This window comes from Bos grunniens, chromosome 25, assembly GCF_055505025.1.
Source record: "Bos grunniens cultivar Pamir isolate PY7600 chromosome 25, Bosgru_T2T1.0, whole genome shotgun sequence".
NCBI classification, from domain to species: domain Eukaryota; kingdom Metazoa; phylum Chordata; class Mammalia; order Artiodactyla; family Bovidae; genus Bos; species Bos grunniens.
Window position 1 is genome coordinate 26,945,984 of NC_141189.1, and position 24,157 is coordinate 26,970,140.

Below are 24,157 nucleotides of genomic sequence, written 5' to 3' on the forward strand. Positions count from 1 at the left end.
ACATCAGTGAATATCTCGGTGGCAGATACAAAGTAACCTCAGGGCCTTTGCTCTCACTGTGCCTGGCTGTGGTTTTTCCAGTAGTCACGTATGGATGTGAAAGTTGGACTATAAAGAAAGCCGAGCACTGAAGAATTGATGCTTTTGAACTGTGGTGTTGGAGAAGACTCTTGAGAGTCCCTTGGACTGCAAGGAGATCCAACCAGTCCATCCTAAAGGAGATCAACCTTGATTATTCATTGGAAGGACTGATGCTGAAGCTGAAACTCCAATATTTTGGCCACCTGATTGGAAGAGCTGACTCACTGGAAAAGACTCTGATGCTGGGAAAGATTGAAGGCAGGAGGAGAAGGGGATGACAGAGGATGAGATGGTTGGATGGCATCACTGACCCAGTGGACATGTGTTTGAGTAAACACCAGGAGTTTACTGGTGATGGACAGGGAGGCCTGGCATGCTGCAGTCCATGCGGTTGCAAAGAGTCAGACACGACTGAGCGACTGAACTGAACTGAACTGAACTGTGCCTGGGAAATTCTGCCCCATATCTTTCTATGTCTGCTCTTGTCATCCAGATTTCTTTTCAAATGTCACCTCATGAAAAAGGCTGTTTTTAGGTCCCCAACCTAAAGCAGCACCCGCTCCCCTTCACTTAACATATCACTCTATTTACATATGATCTCATCACCATCTGAAAGGGCTAAATTTGCTTACATTAGGATGTAAGCTCCATGAGGACAGAACCTAATCAAACTCGCTCATCACTGGCACATAGTAGGAGGTACAGTAATCATAGTAGGAGGTACAGCAATGCTTGCTGGATGAGTGGATGACTAATGGTGAGATGAGTTTAAAGTGACGCCTTCAAATGCACTTTGAGAAACGAATGCATCGATGAATGAATGAATGCTAAATCCTCCCTAGCCCCTGGGCTACTGATTGAGAGAGCTTTAAGAAATATGAAGTGCAATACAAACAGGTGACATCGTTCCCAGCATTGTTATCCCAAATTTATCGCCATCAATCTCAGCACTAGCAGTGTAGTCACAGCTAATCAGCTTGTGCATACAGCTGTGACAGTATTTTAAAAGGCAGTCACATGGGTCTCCATCTGCCAGAAACGCAGTCGCCTCTTACGCTGAATAAACCCAAACAGGTAAATGGTGCTGAAGTGACAGCTCCTTTATCATCAGCTTCTCTGCTGGGGGTAGGGGGGGTTTACTTAGAAGGAAAGGGTTAACCATCCTTTCAAATTGGGAGAACAGGTGAAGGTGCATCTCTGGGAAGAGAAAGGAGGCTAGAACTTTGTGGGGGGTGGGGGGGGGCAGGTGGGTGCCTCAGAAAGCGATGCCTGCACTCTGGAAGCAGAAGGGGCTGGAGATAGATCTCAGCTCCATTCCCGACCCTGTTGTGTGTCCTAGGGTAAGTCATTCAACCTCTGAGTGACAGCCTTCACCTGGCTGCCCTGCACAAAGTAGATATACACGCTGATGGATAACTGGGTACATGAGGGCATACAGTAGGTGCACAATAAATGTAAGGTGCTCTGCTCTTGGCCTCTCACCAGCCTATAGGGGCCGCTCCCAGCCATCCCTCCCTCTCTCTTTTCCCTGCATCACCCGAAGTCGCGCCACGCCAAGCCCCTGCTCTCTGATTGGCCAACTCTTGTTGACCAACTCATAATTCCAGCGGAGGGGGGACAGAGCAGTTAGGAGATGCTGCAGCAGAACCCAGCACTGCCGACAGCCGGTCCTAGTGTGGAAATCAACCACTTCAAAACCGGCCGTTCTAGTGGCTGGCAAATGCCAGAAAAACCCCGCATGTCTGCAACAAGGTAAATCCACAGGGGCACAAACGCAGACAGCTTAGCCCTGCGGATATGCGCAAGGGTGCAGCCTGGGGACGCAGACAGAAAGCCAAGCCCACATGTCCGCGCCCACGTGGAGCATCTCCGCAGGCGGGCAGGGTGAAGCCCAGGCGTGCCTCACGCCCAGTGATGGAGAGCGGTGGGCAAAGGGCTTCTTGAAGGTCCTGGAGAGGTGGAAACTAAACCAGCCTGGAAAGGAAATTAAGCAACCTCTCTTTCCAAATCACAGAGGCCTGTTCCAGCTCCATGGCTTAGAGGTGCCTCTTTACCAACCCCTTCGCCACTCTCTGCGACAGTTCATTATTGTCCTCCCGATGAATACAGGGACAAGTTAACCTCTGAATGGGTCCCTGGCAGCAGGAATAATAAACAGGGGCCTCTCAGCGGCCTCAGTGGGAGGATTGGAGGGGCCGGGCCGGGGCTCCCGCACCCCCTCTCGCGAAGCCTCAGGCCTCCCAGGGTCATCGGCTGCGGCTTCATTTGGCAGCCCCAGAAAGTGCCTTTCAGGGCCCCGAGCTGGGGCCATTTTCACATTTACCGCTTCACCGCGTCCCCATCTGACAGGGATGAATAGGCATTTAGCGAATTTACTTAGCGATGCTTCCACATGAAATCATCTCAAAAGATGACATCTTCGGGGAGGGAGGGCCGGTGGGGAGGGGGCTGCGGCTTCCAGGTCCAGAGCTTGTGGGTAAAGCCGATTTTCAAAGCACAGCGCTGGGTCCTGGCTTGGCTGGACACGAAGGTGACCCAGCCACCGCCCCCTCCTTGGGTGAAGAGCCTGCCCTGCATGCTAAATAAAACCCGTGGCCTGAGCCCTTCTGCAGGGACTAGGCTGGGGACCAGGTTTCCCTATTGTGGCTTTCAGAAGCCTGTTGATAATTGCCTACGTAATATTTAGTTCCCTCTGGATAATTAACAGCTTGGGATTGGCTGTCATTTTACCCAGTCTTTGGCTCTCTCCCCTTCACAAGCATTTCTCACTCCTCCTTTCTGGTGGAGTCATTTGCCAAGTGGTGTGTGCAGCTCATCAATGTGTGGCTGTCTCCTCCTCAATTTCTTTCCACCTTTTGGAAGACACGTCTCGCATTCATGGTGGGGACCCTGGGGCCCATCACTATAGCTTTTGGAGCTACTGGGACATCTTTATGGAAATATGTAAGTAAATATATATGACAAATAATTTTAATAAATACATTTGTTTTAATGTAAACAAATCTATTGGAACCATCTAGAAACCTCACTTGAAAGGGTTAAATAAACACATGAATAGTAAAATAAGCTCCTGAAGCACCACCATTTATGGAATGTCCACCATGACCTGGGCCCCCAAGGCAGACTTTTGCTACAATTTATTACGTTTAATGGTCACAGAAGAATCTCTAAAATGTGTTCCATTCCCATTTATAGATGGGCAATTGAGGCTCAAAGAAAACGCTCATTTACTGAACAGAGCAGAACTGGGATTAGAACCTGGTTCCAAATGCAAAGTTCCAGTTCTTTGCTACTAGATGGCATCTACACATGGATGGATGGATGAATGAATGAATTAGTGCATGAATGAGGGAATGAATCTCATCTCAGGCATAAGAGAAAACTCAAGTGTTCCAAAGCTTCCTCATTCAGAGCCTGGTCTTGGGACCAGCAGCGTCAGCCCACTGCTGTTAGACATGCCCTACCTCAGCTCCACCCAAGACCTACTGAGTTAAAACGTGCCTTTTAACAAGACTCCCAGGTGATGTGTGTGCCCTTTAAAGTTTAGGAAGCGCTGCTTTTAAGCCGAGCATGAATATTGGTAGTTAATTCTCTTCCTCTTTCCTTCATCTTCTCCCCATGGCCTCTTCTTGAGAGCCCAGATTTCAGGCAAGTTACTTTCATCTCCATAAGCCTCAGGTGTTGGGAGTATTAAATAAAATAAAGTGTGTTAAGATGCATGCGGTAGCATCCAGCCCATATAAGCCTTTTGATAAAGGTTAACTGCTGTTTAATAGTATTATTACTGCCATCGTGAGCATCAGAAGCTTAAGACATTTTGAACTGGGGATAGCAGTAGAAGACCCAACCTGAATTGAACCTGGAAGGCTTTCTGAGCATCACACCCATGAATGTTCTGCAGAGCATGGTTTGGGAAATGCCCCCCAGGAGGGAACTTGTCTACAGTCTCCCAGCTGGTGGCAGAGTTAGAACTGGCTCCCAGAGGTCACCGCATTGTCCCCTGTGTCTGATGTGCATATGGTTCTGGGCGTGAGGACACACAGGAGGGAGGGGTATAGCTCTCAGGTCCACGGGCACCCAGCCCAGGCCCAGGCCAGCCTGTCTGCTGGCAGCGTGTGGCAGGGTGAAGAGGGTGGGCCTGCCCCGCCTCACTTAGAAGGAGCCCAACACCAAGCTAACTGCCCTCCTCCGGGTCCCTCCTACCCACCGCGCTGTGCCCAACACCACTCTCCTGATAACAGACGCTAAGGCCCTATCACCAGGTACTCATGGCTGCTGGTGAGGTTGACGGTGCTAAGGCCAAGCTCAGCGCAGAGCATCGTGAATGTCAGGACTCAGGATTTCAGACCACTGATGCTGCCAGGCATCCCCAGACCCCAGAGGGCACTGGATTTAGCCCTCCTGTTTGCAATGGGTGGGCCATTTGTGGAGCAGAAATGTGGTTGGGGGCAGCAGATGGGGGCCTGTGGAACAGCACAAGCTGAGGACTGAGGTGCCTTCAGTCTGAGCTCAGAATATATTACATTATTTCCCCAACTCCTTCCACGAGGGTATCATCTGTGCCGTTATTTGCTATGGCTGTTCAATTTAAATACCACCTTAGCATTACTGTATGCAACCGTATTCGTGGTAGTGGATGTACCTTTTTATTTTACTATTTAAAATATTTAACATGTATTTTATATTTTAAATTTATTTTAAATTTTAAATTGTGGCAAAACACATGTAACATAAGATTTGCCGTCTTAACCATTTTCAGTTTGTACAGCTTGGTTGTCTTAAGAACTTTCAAGCTGCTGTGCACACATCGCCACCATCCATCTCCAGAACTCTTTTCATCTTGCAGAACTGAAACCGAATCCATTAAACAACTCCCCACTTCCCCCTCTGCCCCTGGCCACCATCTTTCTTTCTGTCTCTTTGAATATTCAGAGTAGTCAGACTGTAAGACCTCACATAAATGGGATCATACAGTGTTTATCTTTTTGTGACTGACTTCTTTCACATAGCACAGTGTCCTCAAGGTTCATCCATGTGGTTAAATGGGTCAGAATCTCCATCCTTTATAAGGCTAAATAATATTCCATTCGGATGTATTATTTTTATGTTTTCTCCTAATATATGAAAAGCAATAATGATGCCTTGTCTGTATTCTTCCTAAAGCAACTGGGCCACCAAAGGCATATGGAGAATGGTCATCTGTCCTGGGGTGCCCAAAACTGAGGGGGTGCCCAGGACACAGAATTTTTCATTTTAAAATCAGACAGTTCTGGGCAAATCAAGACAAGTTTGTGACCCCAGCCACATGGATCTGCCGAGGGCTGTGTGACGCTAGGAGAAATGTCACCTTCCATCCTTCTATGAGGAACCCAAGAGTACAGAAAACCACGGTAGTGGGAAGGTTAATTGTAACCATTTCCTGTGCTTTTAAAATTATAACTATGAAACTTAGGCTACAGCAAGATAGAGAATGAAATAAGAGCAGAGGTAAAAATAGTATCTAACACTTGTGCTTAGTCACTCAGTCGTGTCCGACCCTTTTGCAATCCCGTGGACTGTAGCCCGCCAGGCTCCTCTGTCCATGGGATTCTCTAAGGCAAGAATACTGCAGTGGGTTGCCATGCCCTCCTCCAGGATCTAACACTTGAGTGCTTACTGTGTGGATCAGATGCTGTTCTAAGCACTTTGCACCTATTAACCCACTTATGGCTCATGATGACCCTATGAAGTAGATGCTGTAGTGTTTACATGTATTTTTAATTACAGAGATGGGAACATGCACGCACGTGACTTTTGATGTAATGATGTATCATTTTCTGTCTGATCAGGACACACAGGAAGACTTCATTCTCTCAGTGGTTGCACAGACGCCTATGGAACGGGCATGGCCAATCCCCTAGTGATGGACATTTAGGTTGCTTTCTCACCCACCTCCCCCCATACGGGTATTGCTCCTATGAACATCATCACACATTTATCTTTCCACTTGTGGGTAAGATTCTGTAGGATTAAATTCCCAGATGTGGAACTGTTCATGAGGGCATGGCTGGCGCTCACATCATTACATAGGACCCGAGCCAGCTGCCACCAGGATGTGGAGGAAGAAGGAAACTGTGAATGAGATAGAGCAGGGGAGGCTGGCCGGCTTCTTCAGCAGGCCAGCTGGGTTTCCCCAAGGTACCAACAACCAGTGCGACCCAAATGAACCTTTTGTCAAGTAGCAAGGGGTGGGGGTGGGGAGGGTGCAGAAAATCCCATGCCTGCTATTTTCAACTGGGCACCTTGAACAGTGCTTTTCAGGAGTCTGGCTAGAGTCATGAGGACAGCAGGCACTGGGTCTAATTCTGTTCTCTTCCTCCAGGACCTGACACACAGTAAGTACTCAACAGTTATTCACTAGCACGTTTAACAAGCACCCGAGGCGAGCACCAGCCATCGTGGCTCACAGATGCAGCTGCCGAGCCCAGCAGAGTGCCCGCCCCCCAGACAGGGCTTCGCCCACAGAGGCAGACAGCACGACGTCCACTTTGTGCCTTTGCCTGTTCTGTTCCCTCTGCCAGGAATGCTGTTCCCTATGTCTCTGATCTGCGGGAGATGCTGGGCAGTGAGAAAACACTTCATAACAATGCAGAAAACATGCCTTTTGTTGTCTGCAATGTGCTAAGTGCTCCTCTTCCTCCTCCTTTCCACAGTAACCCTATCAAGTGGGTACTAGCTTATATGTGAATGAAGTGGGACACACAGATTTAACAGTTTGGCCAAAGTCTTAAAAGAGGTGAAGCAGAAGTTCAGATCTCATCACCCAAGTTCAGAGGGCAGACTGTTTTCAATCCCATTTTCCTGCGGTAAATAGGCTGCAGAAATGTGCTCCATTTCTTTATAAAGAGCCAGGAAACCACAGCCACCTTCTGAAGCCCCCTACTTCATTCCAAGGGGACCTCTGTCATGCATACATTGAACATCAGGAATTGGCACAGATAAAGCCTTCTGTCCAGGGTGTGGGCCTTTCTGAGGCTCTTATCTACAATCTGAGCCCAGCCACTTTGATCCTTCTCACTGCACCCTATCTCAGGAATGGATTTAGACCATTTTATCCATAAGGTTTTTGACCTGTGGTATTGGAGAAGACTCTTAAGAGTCCCTAGGACTGCCAGGAGATCCAACCAGTCCATCCTAAAGGAGATCAGTCCTGGGTGTTCATTGGAAGGACTGATGTTGAAGCTGAAACTCCAAGACTGGCCACCTGATGCAAAGAGCTGACTCATTTGAAAAGACCCTGATGCTGGGAGGGATTGAGGGCAGGAGAAGGGGATGACAGAGGATAAGATGGCTGGATAGCATCACCGACTCCATGCACATGAGTTTGGGTGGGCTCCGGGAGTTGGTGATGGACAGGGAGGCCTGGCGATCCATGGCGTCGTAGAGTCGGACATGACTGAGCGACTGAACTGAACTGATCCATAAGGCTTATTTCTTTGAGGATGGAGGAGAGATACTGCCATCACTTTCCTCGACTTTCCAGATGGTGCATGCTTGAACCTTCCTGAAGTCTTCTTGCCTGCTAGGAAATCTCTCAGGAAGGCCAGAACTCCAGAACAACTAGAGGAAAGGCCAAGTTCAGGGTTCTCTGAAGAGGCAAGGGAAAAGGCAGCTGGAGATAAGAGAAGGCAACCCCTGATTTGATTGCAGTGGATTTCCACTGCAAAAACATGAGTACTGGACTTCCCTGGGGGTACAGTGGATAAGAATCCTCTTGCCCCTGTAAGGGACATAGGTTCGATCCTTGGTCTGGGAAGATCCCACGTGCTGCAGAGCAACTAAGCCTGTGTGTTACAACTACTGAGCCCGTGCTTTAGAGCCCACAATCCAACGCTATGAAGACAACACTGCTGTACCCAGACCTTGTGCCCCGCAACAAGAGAAGCCACCACAACAAGTAGCCCACACACCACAACTACAGAGGAGCCCCTGCTCTCATAACTAGAGAAAGCCCGAGTGTAGTGACAAAGACCCAGTGCAAACAAAAATAAATAAATTTTAAAAATTAAAGAAAAAAATTTTAAAAAGACCCAAGGATACAGGCAAAGCTAGATGCTGGACTCTTTCTAGATCCCATGGGCATAATTATAGCCACAGTTGGGCACCTGAGGACAAGTGAACTGGATGAAATGCCGCCCCAGCTTCCAAACTCCTCTCTAATCCATCCTCGGGGAAGGAGTCGTAAGATGTAAAACATAAGCCTATTGCACCCCTTCTTCAACTTAATATCCTCCGTGGTGCTCCATCTCCTGCAGGACAGTGTCCCAGCTCCTCAGCGAGGCTGCAAAGTGGGTCATGGGCTGGCCCTGTCCTTTCAGTCTTCGGGATGACTTGAAGTTCTAGAATCGTTCAGTGCTCTTTCGTGACTCCAAGACTTTGCAAGTTCTGTTTGCTCTCCTGGGAAACACAATGCCCCACTTCGGCAGGTCAGATGCCAGACCCCTGGAACTGCACTGGGTCAGATGGCCACAGTCCCTGTCGTCTAGTAGGGACAGCAGGGGATGTCGACAAACGGAGATTCTTGGGATGCGGGAAGATACTAGGTGGACTAAATCACAAAGGCACCAGGGGACAACTCTTCTCTACACAGGCAGACGGCAAACTAGATAACCACCTGGACAATAAAACCCAATTGCCTTTAATTGGCTTTATCTTTGTTACTGGCGAAAACCATGCAGAATTAAAACATGCTCATTGCATTTGCAGGAACTGGCAAGCCATTCCTTAAACACTTTCACAGAACATTTCTAAGACACACATTTTTCATTTTAAGCACACATCAGCCATTCTAACAGGCAGTTTATCTGACATTCTATCAGTGGGAACTCTTAACACATCAACTCTTTCTCCAGATGGCTGTAATGGAAAGGTAACTGACAAGAATCAGCACCTAGAGGCCAAGCCTGATCCAAGAACGCTGCTGGAATCACAAAGAAGTGAATAGCCATTCAGCCCTGTGTGTGTGTGAAGTCTATCTGATTGTATCTCAACTCTCTGAAATCTGGTTTTCCTCATATGCCACGAGACATCTCAAATGAGCAGAACATTTGCTTAACTAAATTCTGCATCCCTTTATAACGACTGATTGCAGCCAGTTATTTGATTTGGTTTTGAGGGGGACAAGACAAGGCCTCCTTGGGAGGACATCAAAAGATTGAATCTTAAAAATAAAGGTCATGTAAGTGGGAAAGCCAAAACTTGGCTTCAGTGAAATCTGTTTTTGGAAAAGCATTGGTAGAAATTTCTCTCTGATGTTTGGCACTTTCTTGCCATTGGATTTTAAGTAGGTTCCCTGAGTCTTAGTTTTCTAATCTGCAAAATGGGCATGACAATGGTCTCTGAGTTGCCTTTGTGTTGGGGGTATGATGCCCCTAGTGCCTGGCCCACAGGACTGTTCAATGAATGGAAGTTTTCAGAAGGAAGTCCCTATATCCTTGGCTTAGAAATGCTGGAGGAAAGATATTCCCACTCCTTATCAATCTTCCACCAAAATGTGACCTTTTAAATCTTACCTGCTTTTATTCCTATCAGTAATATAAGTGATGTATGTTCTGGTTCCTTGATAGTATGCTAGCTGAGGACATGAACCTCGTCTGATTCATCTCTATTTCATCAGTGTCTTGCACAGACCTGAAACAGGGCAGGTTCTAGCAGCCACATGCCTCTTTCTCTTTGGGTCCTCATGCCTGTTGCAGACTGCTCCACACACGTGCTGCATTCCAGAATGAGGGCCCATCCACACTGTGCCTATGCTAGGGACACCCTTCTTACATCTTTGCCTGGTCAACTCATGCCTACTTTTGGAAGAATCAGCTCAGTGTCAGTTCAAGCGGCAAGGACTAGAGTATAAATTGAAGGGTTTGGTGGCGCAGTGGTAAAGAATCTGCCTGCCAATGCAGGAGATGCAGGTTGGATCCCTGGGTCAGGAAGATCCCTAGGAGTTGGAAATGGCAACCTACTCCAGTGTTCTTGCCAGGAGAATCCAATGGACAGAGGAGCCTGGTGGGCTACAGTCCATGGGGTTGCAAAGAGTCGGACACGACTGAACATGCAAGTATAAGATAAAGATAAGAGAGCATTAATTAGTATTAAACCAAATTAAGCTCAATTTGGACTTAGATCCCTGTGTATTGGTTGCTCAGTCACGTCCAACATTTTGCAACCCCACGGACTATAGCCCACCAGGCTCCTCTGTCTGTGGGATTTTCCGGGCAAGAATACTACAGTGGATCGCCATTCCCTCTAGCTAGAGGATCTTCCCGACCCAGGGATCAAACCCTGGTCTCCTGCATTGTCGGCAGATTCTTTATCGTTTGAGCTCCAGGGAAGTCTAATTAAACTCTATTGGTAAGTTCAACTTTCCCTCTGTGTGTATGGCTAAGAACAGGTATTTTATACCATTTCACATTCTCCTGGGTGCAAATGATGGTCAATGACCTATGGTAGTAATTGATCCATTTCAATTCAGTGGACAATTGTCCCCAGTGCACCAACATGAACACATCAGGATTTGAAGTGGTTAAAATAATGCAGACAGACGTAGGGTTAAGCTCTGGTTACACCAGTTACAAGCTGTGTGGCCTTTGGCAGGTCATTTCATCTATTTCAAGCTCAGTTTCCTCATCTTTAAAACTGAGGATGACAACAATGGCTACATTGTACAGTGTATGTAAGTATATGTACAATGTATGTAATTATATGTACAATGTATGTAATTATATACACAATGTATGTGATTGTACAATGCATGTCCATTGTTATACATAGGGTGGCCATGAAGAGTAAATGAAACCAGAGAGCATACACTGTTGCTTGCCACTGAACAATCCTGGATGATACAGAAACTGGTTTCAGAAGTGGGGTGATGACTGGTGGACAGGGGAAAGCAACAGGGATCCCTCGAGGCTGGGTAGCTTAGTCCCCAGAAGGCTAAAATGTTAGCTATCATTATTGTTGTTGTTGTTATTATTACTTCTCTAGGACTAAAGTCTGTTCTGCTGGGGGTGGAATACAAAAAGCATCTCCACCTCTCAGAATTTCAGGGCTCGGTCAGTTCAGATTTCAGCCCTGGGGTGAGACTTAGCTCAGAGAACAGACGACTGTCCCTGAGCACGTTGGCAGCCTGCCAGGCTCACTAGGCTGTCTGTATTGGAACAAAGTCAGGATGCAACACAGAAGAGAAGCCACGTACTCCTCCATGGAAAGACAAATGCTGTGGTCACTCCTGCAAATTTTAAGCATAGATTCTTGGCTCATGAAAGATTCTGAAGGATCAGGAAATGCTGCACCCAGTGTATTCATTTTTTTTCTCTGCTCAAAGCAAAGTTTAATTTAAATAAGAAATATAATGCTAAGTAAAATCACAAAATATACTTAAATATCCTTACTGAATTTTACCAAAATATGCATTTCAAAGTTTATATCTGATAATTCTCCCATCTAAAAAAAACCAACTCATTTCTGAGAAACTACTCTAATTTGTTTTCATTTAATCTTTTAAAAGGCTGGTTATGCGGAGCCTGTTATGTGCCACCTACCCAAGCAAATGGGTGACTTGTTCTGGTCAATGAACTACGCACGCACGCATTAATCATATCCTATCATATCACGCTCCTATAGGCCCACATTGAAAGACCATTGTTTAAGCAGTGAGCAGATGTGAATTCCACGCCCAGCACTATCTGTTCTGCTTCCATCCTTGAAGTTGATTTAAATAAACCTCTAATCCTCTAATGACTCTGCACCCACATCTTCAGACTCACGAACATGACCTGGCCCAAGAGTCATACACATCACTCCTACCCAGTGTATTCTTTACCCACAGACTTCCAAGGCTGTCTGCGTTATTTCAGGGGGCTGATGAGAATGTAAGAAAGAAATCAGGCTGTCTGAACAGAGGAGATAGGCTCTGTGTAGACATTTGGCAATTCTTGGAGACAGAAAACTTCGGAAATGTTTTAAAAGAGATGTCATCGTGTAGATCAGTGGTTCTCAAGCTGCATCTGGCTCAGCCCTGTGCTCTGCTGGGCCGGTGGGGCCTCACTCGAGGTTCTTCAGAGAGCTGTGTTGGGGTTTTGAGTGAAGTTTAGTTGAGAAAAGAAGATGTAGTAGCTTAAAAAGAAATGTTCAAACATCATTAAGGAACATAGCCAGTTCAGATTGCATTTGTCTTTTTGGTGGGAAGGAGGTGGGCGGATTAGAGGATCTGACTAAATCTCAGTAGTAGGACTGACTGGGCTCTGCCCTCACTGACCGTCAGACCTCGTGCAGATACAGTGCTCTGAGCTGCTCTCTTGTCTTCTGAACAACGGACTCACCATAGGACGTGTTTCCTAGAGTTGCTCTGAGAATAAACGGGCCGATGCATTTAGGCTAAGTGCTTAGCCTGGGTGCGCGGTACACAGGAGACACTTCATAAGCATTAGCTGAGTTATTACTGGGAATGTAATCACATTTCCTCTTTTCTTCCCTTGTTCTGTCTCTCCCTCCGTCCTTTCTTTCCTTTCTCCTTTTCCTTCAACATGTGCTGAACATTTCCTCTGTGCTCGGAACTGTGTTGAGTTCTAACTTTAGCCAGGAATTCAGCTTTTTCAAACCACTGGTATCACTTTGAGTTGTATGGTTCCATTTCAATGGGGATGACGTAAGCCCTGGTTTTATTTAACTATTTGTGAACTCATGCGTTCCACTTGTTGGATAAAACTTATTCATTTACAGCTACCCCTGACATGTTTACTAGGGGTTAATGCCTTAGTCCCACTTCCCTTTGGTTCTTATAGTGACCGATACAGTGTGACTTAAAAAAGTAATAGATCTGGGGCTGTTCCAAAGATCTGTTCACACATGGCTATGCTGGAAATGTCTAGCACAAGTTCATTGATCATTGATGAACTATTTTCAGTGCTAGGTTCTTGAATATTGAAATGGTTTGGATTATGGAAAAGGACCAAATTGTAAAACAGGAATGTGTGCTCCATGAGAGGAGGTCTCGCGTCTATTTTGTTCACATCACTATATCCCCACTCATCCATTCAGCAGATATTGATGTTAGACCTGCTGTGTGTTGGGTACTGTTCTAGATGCTGGAGACACACAGCGATGGTTTGAGACCACATCCCTGTACAAACTGATCCCTGGTACCCAGGGTATCCACTGTATGTCCTGGATTAGCTTCCCTCTGTGCACCAGGAATGGTTCTAGTTATGTTCCAGCCTTGTAAGAATCGAGAACATAGTCACTCTGATCAACTTCTCTGTTCTGAGGTTCAGATCAGGAATCCCAGCTGAGAAAGGTTGGGCTGGCACAATGTCTAGCACATAAAAGTCACTTACTATACACGGGGTCAAAGGATGAATGAAATCCCTGAGGCTGTGCCAGGTCTCTGAAATGGAATTGCCAAGCTCATGAAGGCAGACACCTGGGCAGGTTTCCAGCTGAGATGAGTCCAGCTGAGTGGCAGCCTGATGCACCATGGTCCTGCAGGGACATCACTCTGTCGGGTGACTGGTTTAAAGCTTGCCTCTTTGCCTCCTTGCTGTGTGACCTTGTAAGTTACTTTACCTCTCTGCACCTCAGTTTCCTTGAATGACTTGGGCAAAGACTTCATGAGATCATCTGTGTAAAAGGCTCAGCCCAGTGCCTGGCACACAGTAGGTGTTTGGTTGTCTCAGAGCTCCTGTTGCTTATTCCCTCTGAAAGAGGGGAAGGATGGCTGGCTGGCTTTCCCAGGCACACCAGTTACAATCATCAGGGCTTTCCCCAGGGGGACCCATGGCCCTTGGGCTATTTACAAGACCCAAGAGTTCAAGAACAAAGTGGCAACAAAACTCTTTGTGGTTGGTTCCCAAAGAACTGAGGTTAGTTGAAAAAGGAAACCCAGATGCAGAAGCTGAAATCTGTCTTTTCTTACTTTATCTTCTTGCTGTTTCTTCCTTTTCTGTCTTAGTAATTGAACCACATATGTTAAAAGTCACAATAAAACCCAGAAGAATTGAGAACAGGTGTTCAAACAAAACCTGTAGATGAATATTCATAGCATCACTAGTCACAGTAGGTAAAAAGAGAAAATAACTCAAATGTCCACTGATAGAAGAACGGGTAAAGCAAATGTGGTCTATCCACACAATGGAATATTACTCAGCCACAAAATAGAGCAAGACATTGACACGCGCTCTGACATGGATGGACATTGTAATCATGAAGGTCAGTGAAAGAAACCAGACAAAAAAGATCATACACTGTACAAGTCCATTCACGTGAAATGTACAGACTAGGTAAATCTATAGACCGAGCAGATTGGCAACTGCCAGAACTGAGGAGAAGGGGAAATGGAGAGTGACTGCTTAGTGGGACAGAGTCTTCTTTTGGGATGATTAAAATGTTTGCAACTGGGCAGTGATGGTGGCGGCAAGACACTGTGAATGTGCTAAACTCCACTATGGGTAAATCTTACGATAGATGCATTTTATGACAGTAAAGAAGGACCAGTGAAAGCGCCAAACTTCACACTAAAAACCAAGTTGTTACAGCTACAATAAGAATTGGGCTTGGTATGTTATATTATAAATATTTAATATATACTACTCACTCGATCCTTGAACCACTCCAGAAGGTAGGCAGCAAGAGCTATTTTACAATGGAGCAAACTGAGCTTCAGAGAAGGCAATGGCACCCCACTCCAGTACTCTTGCCTGGAAAATCCCATGGACGGAGGAGCCTGGTAGGCTGCAGTCCATGGGGTCGCGAAGAGTCGGACACGACTGAGCAACTTCACTTTCACTTTTCACTTTCATGCATTGGAGAAGGAAATGGCAACCCACTCCAGTGTTCTTGTCTGGAGAATCCCAGACGGGAAGCCTGGTGGGCTGCCGTCTATGGGGTCTAACAGAGTCGGACACAACTGAAGCGACTTAGCAGCAGCAGCAGCAGCAGCAAACTGAGCTTCTCAAAGCTTGAGTGTGTGTGTGTGTGTGTGTGTGTGTGTGTGTGTTCAGTCGTTCAGTTGTGTCCAACTCTTTTTTACCGCTTATACTGCAGCCTACCTTGCTCCTCTGTCCATGGGATTTTCCCGACAAGAATACTGAAATGGGCTGCCATTTTCTTCTCCAGGGGATCTTCCCAACCTGGGGATTGAACCTGTGACTCCTGCATTGCAGGCGACTTCTTTACTGCTGAGCTACCAGGTCTTCCCCAAACCTTGGGTAAACTTATCTAATAACAGTGATGATGATGATAATGAAGATGACAACTCTTGAGGATATAAATCCTGTGTTCTAGGTGACTGATATAGATTGACTCTTATTTTGTCCTCCCAACAACTGCATACAGTGGGTGCTGTTACCATCACATATGTTACAGATGAAGTACAGAGAGGTTAAATTATTCATGCAGGTTACACTGTCTTCATTTAACAGGAGAAGGAACTTGTAACTGGCCACCTGACCTCAGTCTCCAAGGGCTTCACCAAAGGAGGATACAGGGCTTGGTCACGGAAACTGGAGGGAAAGTGGCCAGCTGCAGTGTCTGCCTCCCAGCCCCCTCTCGTGGACGTGGGGACAGCTTAGATACCCGCCTTACGACATCAGGGGATCACACATGACATTCAGTCCTCTCCTGGCTGCAAGGGAGCTGGCATGTGGCTGGACGGGTGTGACATGCTGGCCTGCTGAGCCCCTAGGTGGGACTCCTCTGTACCCGTGCTGGCCACCCCCGCCCCTAGTTAAGGGGAGAAGTGGCTAAGCCAACTTCAGGACTTACAAGAACCCACCACAGCTCATTCTTCTGACACTGACTCTCTGACACTGGGATGTTTTCTATTTTCAAGGTGGAGTGATCTGAAAATGCCCTTAGCCAAAATAAATAAGTAAAGATACAAACCTTTCCACTGGTCCTCAATCCAGGAAAAAAACCCAGAGATGCTTGTAATAATCATGGAAGTGAAAAACAAGCAATAAAGAATCAGTGATTCTTTCACCACTTGGGAATAAACGGCATCAGGCGCTGTGTCCAGTGGTGTTACATGTTACCACCCATTTGTTCCCTGATCTCTTACTTCAGCAAAGGACTTGCTGAGCTCCTGCTATGTGCCAGGCAATGCACCTGGACCTGAAGACACAACCTAGTTGAAACAGATGTTGTTTCTGCACTTCACAAAACTGTCAAACTAGTGGATTTACACTACTGTCATCCTATCATCACATTTACAGGCTGAGCACTTTCTCTGTGCCAGACAAGGCACTCCACGGTTCACAGCTTCATCTTCATGGCAGAGGCTGTGACTGTGATGTGAGGTAGGTGACCGTGATGGTTCCCACTTGACAGACGAGGACAGGAAGGATAGGCAACTTGTCACAACCAGTAAATGGGACAGACTGGATTCAGAGTCAGCTGACTTCCCCAATGCACCCTCTAATCCTTCCATGGCCTCAGTCCCAGAATATTTCTGCCAAATAGAGACGAGGAAGAGGATTTTGGGGTCCAACTCCAGGTTACAGTGTCTCTCTAGGAAACCCAGTGGCTTGGAGACTAAGAAAACCATTGTGTGGTGGAAAAGCACAGCAGAGAGAAAAAATAACTGTAATGAAGCAACAGGGGGGACCAGCCTGATAGAAAGTAATTACTTGAGTTGTAATGTACATATCCACTCGCAGAAAAGTTAGCTACTGTATTTCCCCTCCTCCAGCAGTTTGGTATAGCTCTTGACTTTTATTATTCTTTCTTTTTTCCCCCACTGCCAAGCAACTGATTAGGAGCTAAAGCAATCTCAAACTACCGCACAATTGCACTCATCTCACACGCTAGTGAAGTAATGCTCAAAATTCTCCAAGCCAGCCTTCAGCAATATGTGAACCGTGAACTTCCTGATGTTCAAGCTGGTTTTAGAAAAGGCAGAGGAACCAGAGATCAAATTGCCAACATCCGCTGGATCATGGAAAAAGCAAGAGAGTTCCAGAAAAACATCGATTTCTGCTTTATTGACTATGCCAAAGCCTTTGACTGTGTGGATCACAATCAACTGTGGAAAATTCTGAAAGACATGGGAATACCAGACCACCTGATCTGCCTCTTGAGAAATTTGTATGCAGGTCAGGAAGCAACAATTAGAACTGGACATGGAACAACAGACTGTTTCCAAATAGGAAAAGGAGTGCATCAAGGCTGTATATTGTCACCCTGCTTATTTAACTTATATGCAGAGTACATCATGAGAAACGCTGGACTGGAAGAAACACAAGCTGGAATCAAGATTGCCGGGAGAAATATCAATAACCTCAGATATGCAGATGACACCACCTTTATGGCAGAAAGTGAAGAGGAACTAAAAAGCCTCTTGATGAAAGTGAAAGTGGAGAGTGAAAAAGTTGGCTTAAAGCTCAACATTCAGAAAACGAAGATCATGGCATCTGGTCCCATCACTTCGTGGGAAATAGATGGGGAAACAGTGGAAACAGAGTCAGACTTTATTTTTCTGGGCTCCAAAATCACTGCAGATGGTGACTGCAGCCATGAAGTTAAAAGACTTGGAAGGAAAGTTATGACCAACCTAGATAGCATATTCAAAAGCAGAGACATTACTTTGCCAACAAAGGTGCGTCTAGTCAAGGCTATGGTTTTTCCAGTGGTCATGTATGGATGTGAGAGTTGGACTGTGAAGAAGGCTGAGCACCGAAGAATTGATGCTTTTGAACTGTGGTGTTGGAGAAGACTCTTGAGAGTCCCTTGGACTGCAAGGAGATCCAACCAGTCCATTCTGAAGGAGATCAGCCCTGGGATTTCTTTGGAGGGAATGATGCTAAAGCTGAAACTCCAGTACTTTGGCCACCTCATGCGAAAAGTTGACTCATTGGAAAAGACTCTGATGCTGGGAGGGATTGGGGGCAGGAGAAGGGGACGACAGAGGATAAGATGGCTGGATGGCATCACTGACTTGATGGATGTGAGTCTGAGTGAACTCCGGGAGTTGGTGATGGACAGGGAGGCCTGGCATGCTGCGATTCATGGGGTCACAAAGAGTCGGACACAACTGAGCGACTGAACTGAACTGAACTGCAAGCAATCTCATCATGGCACTTTCCAATAAAAAACTTTTCACAGGTAACCTGTTGCTTTTAGTATAAACTAGGAGCTTCCCTAGTAGCTCGGGTGGTAAAGGATCTGCCTGCAATGAAGGAGACCCCAGTTCAATTCCTGGGCCAGGAAGAGCTGCTGGAGAAAGCATAAGCTACCCACTCCAGTATTCTTGGACTTTCCTGGCTCAGCTGGTAAAGAATCTGCCTGTAATGTGGGAGACCTGGGTTCGATCCCTGGGTTGGTAAGATCCCCTGGAGAAGGGAAAAGCTACCTACTCCAGTATTCTAGTCTGGAGAATTCCATGTATTGTATAGTTCGTGGGGTCACAAAGAGTCAGACAGAACTGAGCAACTTTCCCTTTCCCTTTCAGGGCTTCTTAACATGCCTTTTATGGTCCCACAGCATCTAGGCCAGCCTGCTTCTCCAACCTTATTCTGTTGCTTTATCCCCTTACCACACCCTTTCCACCTAACACTCTCTTGACTTACTGCATGAACCACGTTCCCTCATGCCTCAGGGCTTTTGTACATGCAGCCCTCTCTGCCTAAAACACTTGTCCCTTATTTTTTTTTCACCCAGTTGGTTCCTTCTCTTCTTCTAACTCTCAGTCCAAGGACACTTCTCCAGGGGAGCTTTCCCTGAGTTCCTTGAAGAAAAAAGGCTGCATGTTGGTTTTCTGTATTACATACATATGATCTTCTGGCCTAACAATGTCATAAGGATGTAATTATTAGATGGCTTAATCTATGAGGATAGGAATGTTAACTAACTTATTGGTGGCTGTAACTGCATATCCTTGCAAATTTCTGGCACATTCTACGTGACCACTAAGCATGTGCTGACTAGTCAGTCAACAGATTGACTATATGAATGGATCAATCATGAGGGATCCATATATGTGTGTGTATGTGTGTGTGTGTATGTATATATATGTGTGTGTGTGTGTATAACTGAAATAATTTTATTGTATACTTGAAACTAATACAATGTTGTAAATCAACTATACTTCAATAAAGAGTAAGGAACTAAAACTGATATTTCATTAGAAAGGATTTTGTGGTCATTGTATTGGTTGAAAATTTCTCTCTCTCTTCCCAAATCAACAATGCAACATGTGGCAGTCTCATGGGACAAATTATAGACAGGGAGCCCAGATACATCTAGGCAGAAGGATGATGGGTAACCAGACACACAAGATTAACCAGATTTACAGAAGGTATAACAGAACATGTGTCCAGACACTGGGAAATCTTCAAGAATTAGCTGGCATTAGGGCATTAGTCAGCAGTTTGCCTGATCAGCCAAGGAAAGATAAACGAGTCTTGTGCTTTGAGAGGGAGAAGGAAGCTGGGGTAAGTACTGAAATCAGAGAGTCTCAGGGCTCAAGGACATTAACCTTTTTGATTCAGATTGAAGAAGGTGGCACAGGGTGAATTACAGTGCTAAGGGGCACCAGGCATTTCTGATGGGTTTATGCAGAGAAGGCTGAGTGATAAGAACATGCAGTCTGCTCTGGTTGATACATACTAGGGGGCCAGATAGACCTACAGTAATGCAAGCCTCTGTGAACAAACTGCCGTGTCTCTGGCTGAGATGCATTTTACGGGTGAGATGCATTTTACATGTTGCTTCCTAGCTCAAGTAAAGCCAGGCAGGTTGGAGAAAAATAAAGTAAAAGGAGACTGTTGTTTTATGTCAAATTCAGCTACCCATGGCTGGGTTGGAGTCCAGGCCAGGCTGGAGGTTGACCAGAAGGCCTTGGGAATCTCACCCACACTTTCTCTATCCAGGGTCCTGAAAGCTGAAGCAAAAAGTCCATCAAAGCTGGCGCCTGGGTGACAGACTCCTCTGAGACAATGCAGGAAAGGCTGTGCCTGGGAAGATGTGTAGGTGCATGGGGAACTAAATTTGCAAAGGCTGAGACAGATCTGGGCAAGGCCATTATCTGAAATGTGGGAGATTCAGCAGAATGGTCTAGTGCAGGGATCTGTGAACTATGGCTCAACACATGTTTTTATAAATAAAGTTTTATTGGAATACCACCATACTCATTTGTTTACATACTGCCTATGCCTGCCCTATTGCTATAGTGGCAGAACTGTGCTACTGTGATAGAGACCATCTGGCTTGCAAAACCTAACCTGAAATTAACAAATTTTTTATTTGCTATTTGGCCTTTTATAAAAAGGTTTTGTCAACTCCTACCATTAATGCAGTTCTTCTTTTTTGGTCATACATACATTTTCCTGTCAACTGTTTTCCATATCTACCTTATCAAAGTATCTTTCTGGCCCACCCTTCTCCTTCCAATGCTGTAGTTTTCCTCAGACACATTTCCAACTCACACATTACCCATTTGCTTATCTATTGTTTCTTTCTCTCATCAGCATGGGGGTGGGGCACACCAGCAATATTCTTTACTTACTGCTATATCCCAGAACCCAGAAAAGTGCCTGATGTGTATAGCAGACATACATGTGTGTGTGCTCAGTCACGAAGTTGTGTCTGACTCTTTGTGACCTCCACGGGAGGAAATGCCATTCCTTCCCAACCCAGAGGCTGAACCCGCATCTCTTGCATTGGCAGGTGGGTTCTTTACCACTGAGCCACCTGGGAAGCCCTGTAGAGTAGACACTCAATAAATATTTTTGAATGATTGAAGAGCCATTCACTCCTTGTATTCTGTTTTGCTAACATTTTCTTATTTAGATCAACTTTTTTAAAAAAGAAAACATCAACTTTGGAGATCTGGGGTACGTTACTTTTTCCTTATATGTACTATTACAGATAAATATTGCCATTTCAAAACCTTGTCTGCATAATACTCTAAACCATCTGTCTCACTGTGGCTCAGACTTAGGAAGCCCTGGCTTGTGGTCAAGGACAGGAAGGTCTATGTCTGAGCTCCATTTTTCAGTAGATGAGTGAGCTTGGAAGAGTCCTCATGACCCTTGTCTCTCAAATGGGGAGGATGAGGTCCTACCTCACCAGATGGCTGGTGAGACTACAGGAGACCATCGAAGCACTTAGCACAGCACCCTGTGCATGCTCGGGGCAGGATGAATAGAGGCAGGGACACCTGGGGGGAGTGGGCATCACCCGGCAGGTCGATTCATGACAAGCAGCCATGGCTTGGTTTTGCAGTCATCCCTCTCAATGAAGCCAGCCTCGGACACTGCCCTGTTGCTGAATGGCTGCACCGAATCCAGCAAAGCAATTTGGATTAATGGGACCATTTAGCTGTAGGTGTCCAGAGAATGCATTGTTTAAAGTAACTTGTTAGAAACTTCCCCAGAGCGGCAAACTTTTAAACAAAGATTGACTCTGTAATCAAAAACTGCTTGGCCTTAAACCACATTCCCGCATCTCAAAGAGCACAATTACACTCAGAAAGGGGTGGCGATGTTTGTGCCCCTGGCTGGGCTTGCCAAGTAATGTTGACTGATGAACACAATTAAATTGCACCAAGGAGACACTTTCTCTGGAGGACACAGGAGACAGCCGGAGGCTCTTGGGGACACAATTTCCCATTCCTCCTCTACAAGGGAACAGGACACTGATGTGGGATCCCACTGAGGCCCTGTCCCAGGAAGGCTGGCTGGCACCACCCAATGGACTCTTCTTTCCCACTCTTCCCTTTCTAACTAAGCAGCATTATGGGCACTGGTTTAAGGCCAGAATGTGGGCTCCAGATGCTCAGTCTGGACTCGCTAGGGCTGCTTCACTTCAGATGGACAGGAGTAAGCAGAAGGCAGGGGACTTTGCTCTCGGCCTTGGCTTCTACTCTGTGACAATCCCCCAGGCTGTGAACCCATCTAGATGCCATAGCTGGCATCTGACAGCTTTTGACCCTGTCTGGGAGGCTTGTCGTGGCCACCAGGTTGGTCAGGGCATACTATTTGAGCCTGGGGATGGGATGGGAGAGGTGAGGTTGAAGAGGCGATCCATAGGTAGAACTTTGGAGGAAGTTCCCACCTTGAACCTTCAGGAGATTGCAGCCACAGTGACTCAAGAGTGTTACTTCAGCCCACTGCGGTTGAGAAGGCTGATCAACACCAAGGCTCTTTTCAAAGAGCCGTGCAGCAGGGAGGGATGATGGGGCCCAGGGCTGCTCACCTTCCCGTGCATCCAGACATGGCTCAGCACCAGCGAAGAGCTCTCAGCTCTTGACTCTATAGAGAGCAGTTTGCCTCAAAGGTGTGTGGGTGCCTGCTCTCTTGTGAGTCACATTTCTATTTAGTACAATGGTACAGAAGCCACCAGGGTCTTCCCGGGTGGCTCAGACAGTAAAGAATCTACCTACAGTGCTGGAGACCTGGATTTGCTCTTTGGGCCAGGAAGATCCCCTAGAGAAGGAAATGGCAACCCACTCCAGTATTCCTGCCTGGAGAATTCCATGGACAGAGGAGCCTGGCGGGCTGTAGTCCACAGGGTCATAACAGAGTCAGACATGACTAAGTGACTAACACTGTGGAGTCATAAGTTATAGGAGAGAAGGAAGTGACCATGTTTTTGGTCCAGAATTAATAACTGCCCAGGAATTTTTGTTATATAATAATAACGAGACCCATTTTCTGGTCATGTGTAACAAATGCTCAGCTCTGCACCGGGCCCTGTGTTTTATTATCCTTGATTATAATGATCCTGGAGGAAAGTTCTGTGGGGAGAGGGCTCCGGCCTTGTTTCCATATCAGGCCCCCTTCTGCCCATCTCCTTAGGTTCACCCAAAGGGAAGAAGGATTGAAAGTGTGATTACTCAGTGCTGGGCATGATTATTAGTGGGCTGGCTTGCTGTCTGGTGAAAACGCCCAGCTGGATTCCACTATACATATATGTGTGTGTGTATATATATAATTTTATTGATTGATTGATTGATGGCTCTGCTGGGTCTTTGTTGTTGTGCTGGCTTTTCTCCAGTTGTGGTGAGTGGCGGCCACTCTCTAGTTGCAGTGCGAGGCTTCTCATCGCGGTGGCAACTCGTGTTGTGGCGTACGGGCTCTAGGGCGCGTGAACTTCAGTAGTTGCGGCATGTGGGCTCAGTACTTTCACTTCCCAGCCTCTAGGGCACAGGTTCAGTGGTTGTGGCACACAGGCTTAGTTGCTCCGCAGCCTGTGGGATCTTCCTCAGTCAGGGATTGAACCCATGTCTCCTGCATTGGCAGGCAGATGCTTTACCACTCAGCCACCGGGGAAGCCCTCCACTACTTTTTTCTCATGTTTCTTGCTTCAAATCCAGGCTGCACCTGACCACTTGGGGCCAGAATCCATCATATTTTTTCTTGTCTCTTCCGTTCATGCAACTAGGCGGATGCAGGAAGCTAAGGGCTCCCTGGCTCCCTGACCACCTCTCTCTTCTCAATGCCACCACCACGGCTGAGCATCTTGGGCCCAACGTTTAGATGGTGGGAGGGATGAATGTGAGGATGCACGTGGATGCCAGGCCTGAGCCTCTGTGTCCACATGCAGCTGGGTATCAGCCTGCAGAGCTGGACCTGAGGCAGAGCTTGGATTCTCACCCGGCTGCTAGTAACATATCGTCTCCCTCTTACACGTGAGAAAATCGAGATTCAGGATGGTTGGATCCACCTGTCCTGGGATCGTGCAGCTAGTGGAAGATGCAGAAAAGATTCAAACCCAGGGCAGGATGACGTGGCATGATTGCTCATGTGCCCTTATGGAGAGAGCAATGGCTCAGAACACACAGGCATCATTTCCATTCTGCAGTGGAACAACTGTGCACATTTGGAGGGACGGCAGCCATTCGGTCTTAATTACGCTGCTTGAGGCTAAGGTTTAAATGAGTGAGAATTCCATTAGCACCACAGTTTGGCAGTTTGGGGGAGGGGTTTGGAGAATCTGAGATCCAAAGGGACAGGAGTATAAAGGAATTTGAAAGCAAGGCGTTCCCAGCTAAGGAAGGACAGCTGGTTCCTCCCTCCATGCTCAGAGCAAACACAACTGGTAAAGC

At 46.5% G+C, this 24,157-nt stretch overlaps 1 protein-coding gene across 1 annotated transcript in view; it reads right to left on the reverse strand.

The window, feature by feature from the left end:
* The window catches only part of XYLT1 (xylosyltransferase 1), a 347,744-nt gene that overhangs the window by 51,777 nt on the left and 271,810 nt on the right, over positions 1 to 24,157 (reverse strand). The window lies entirely within an intron of this gene.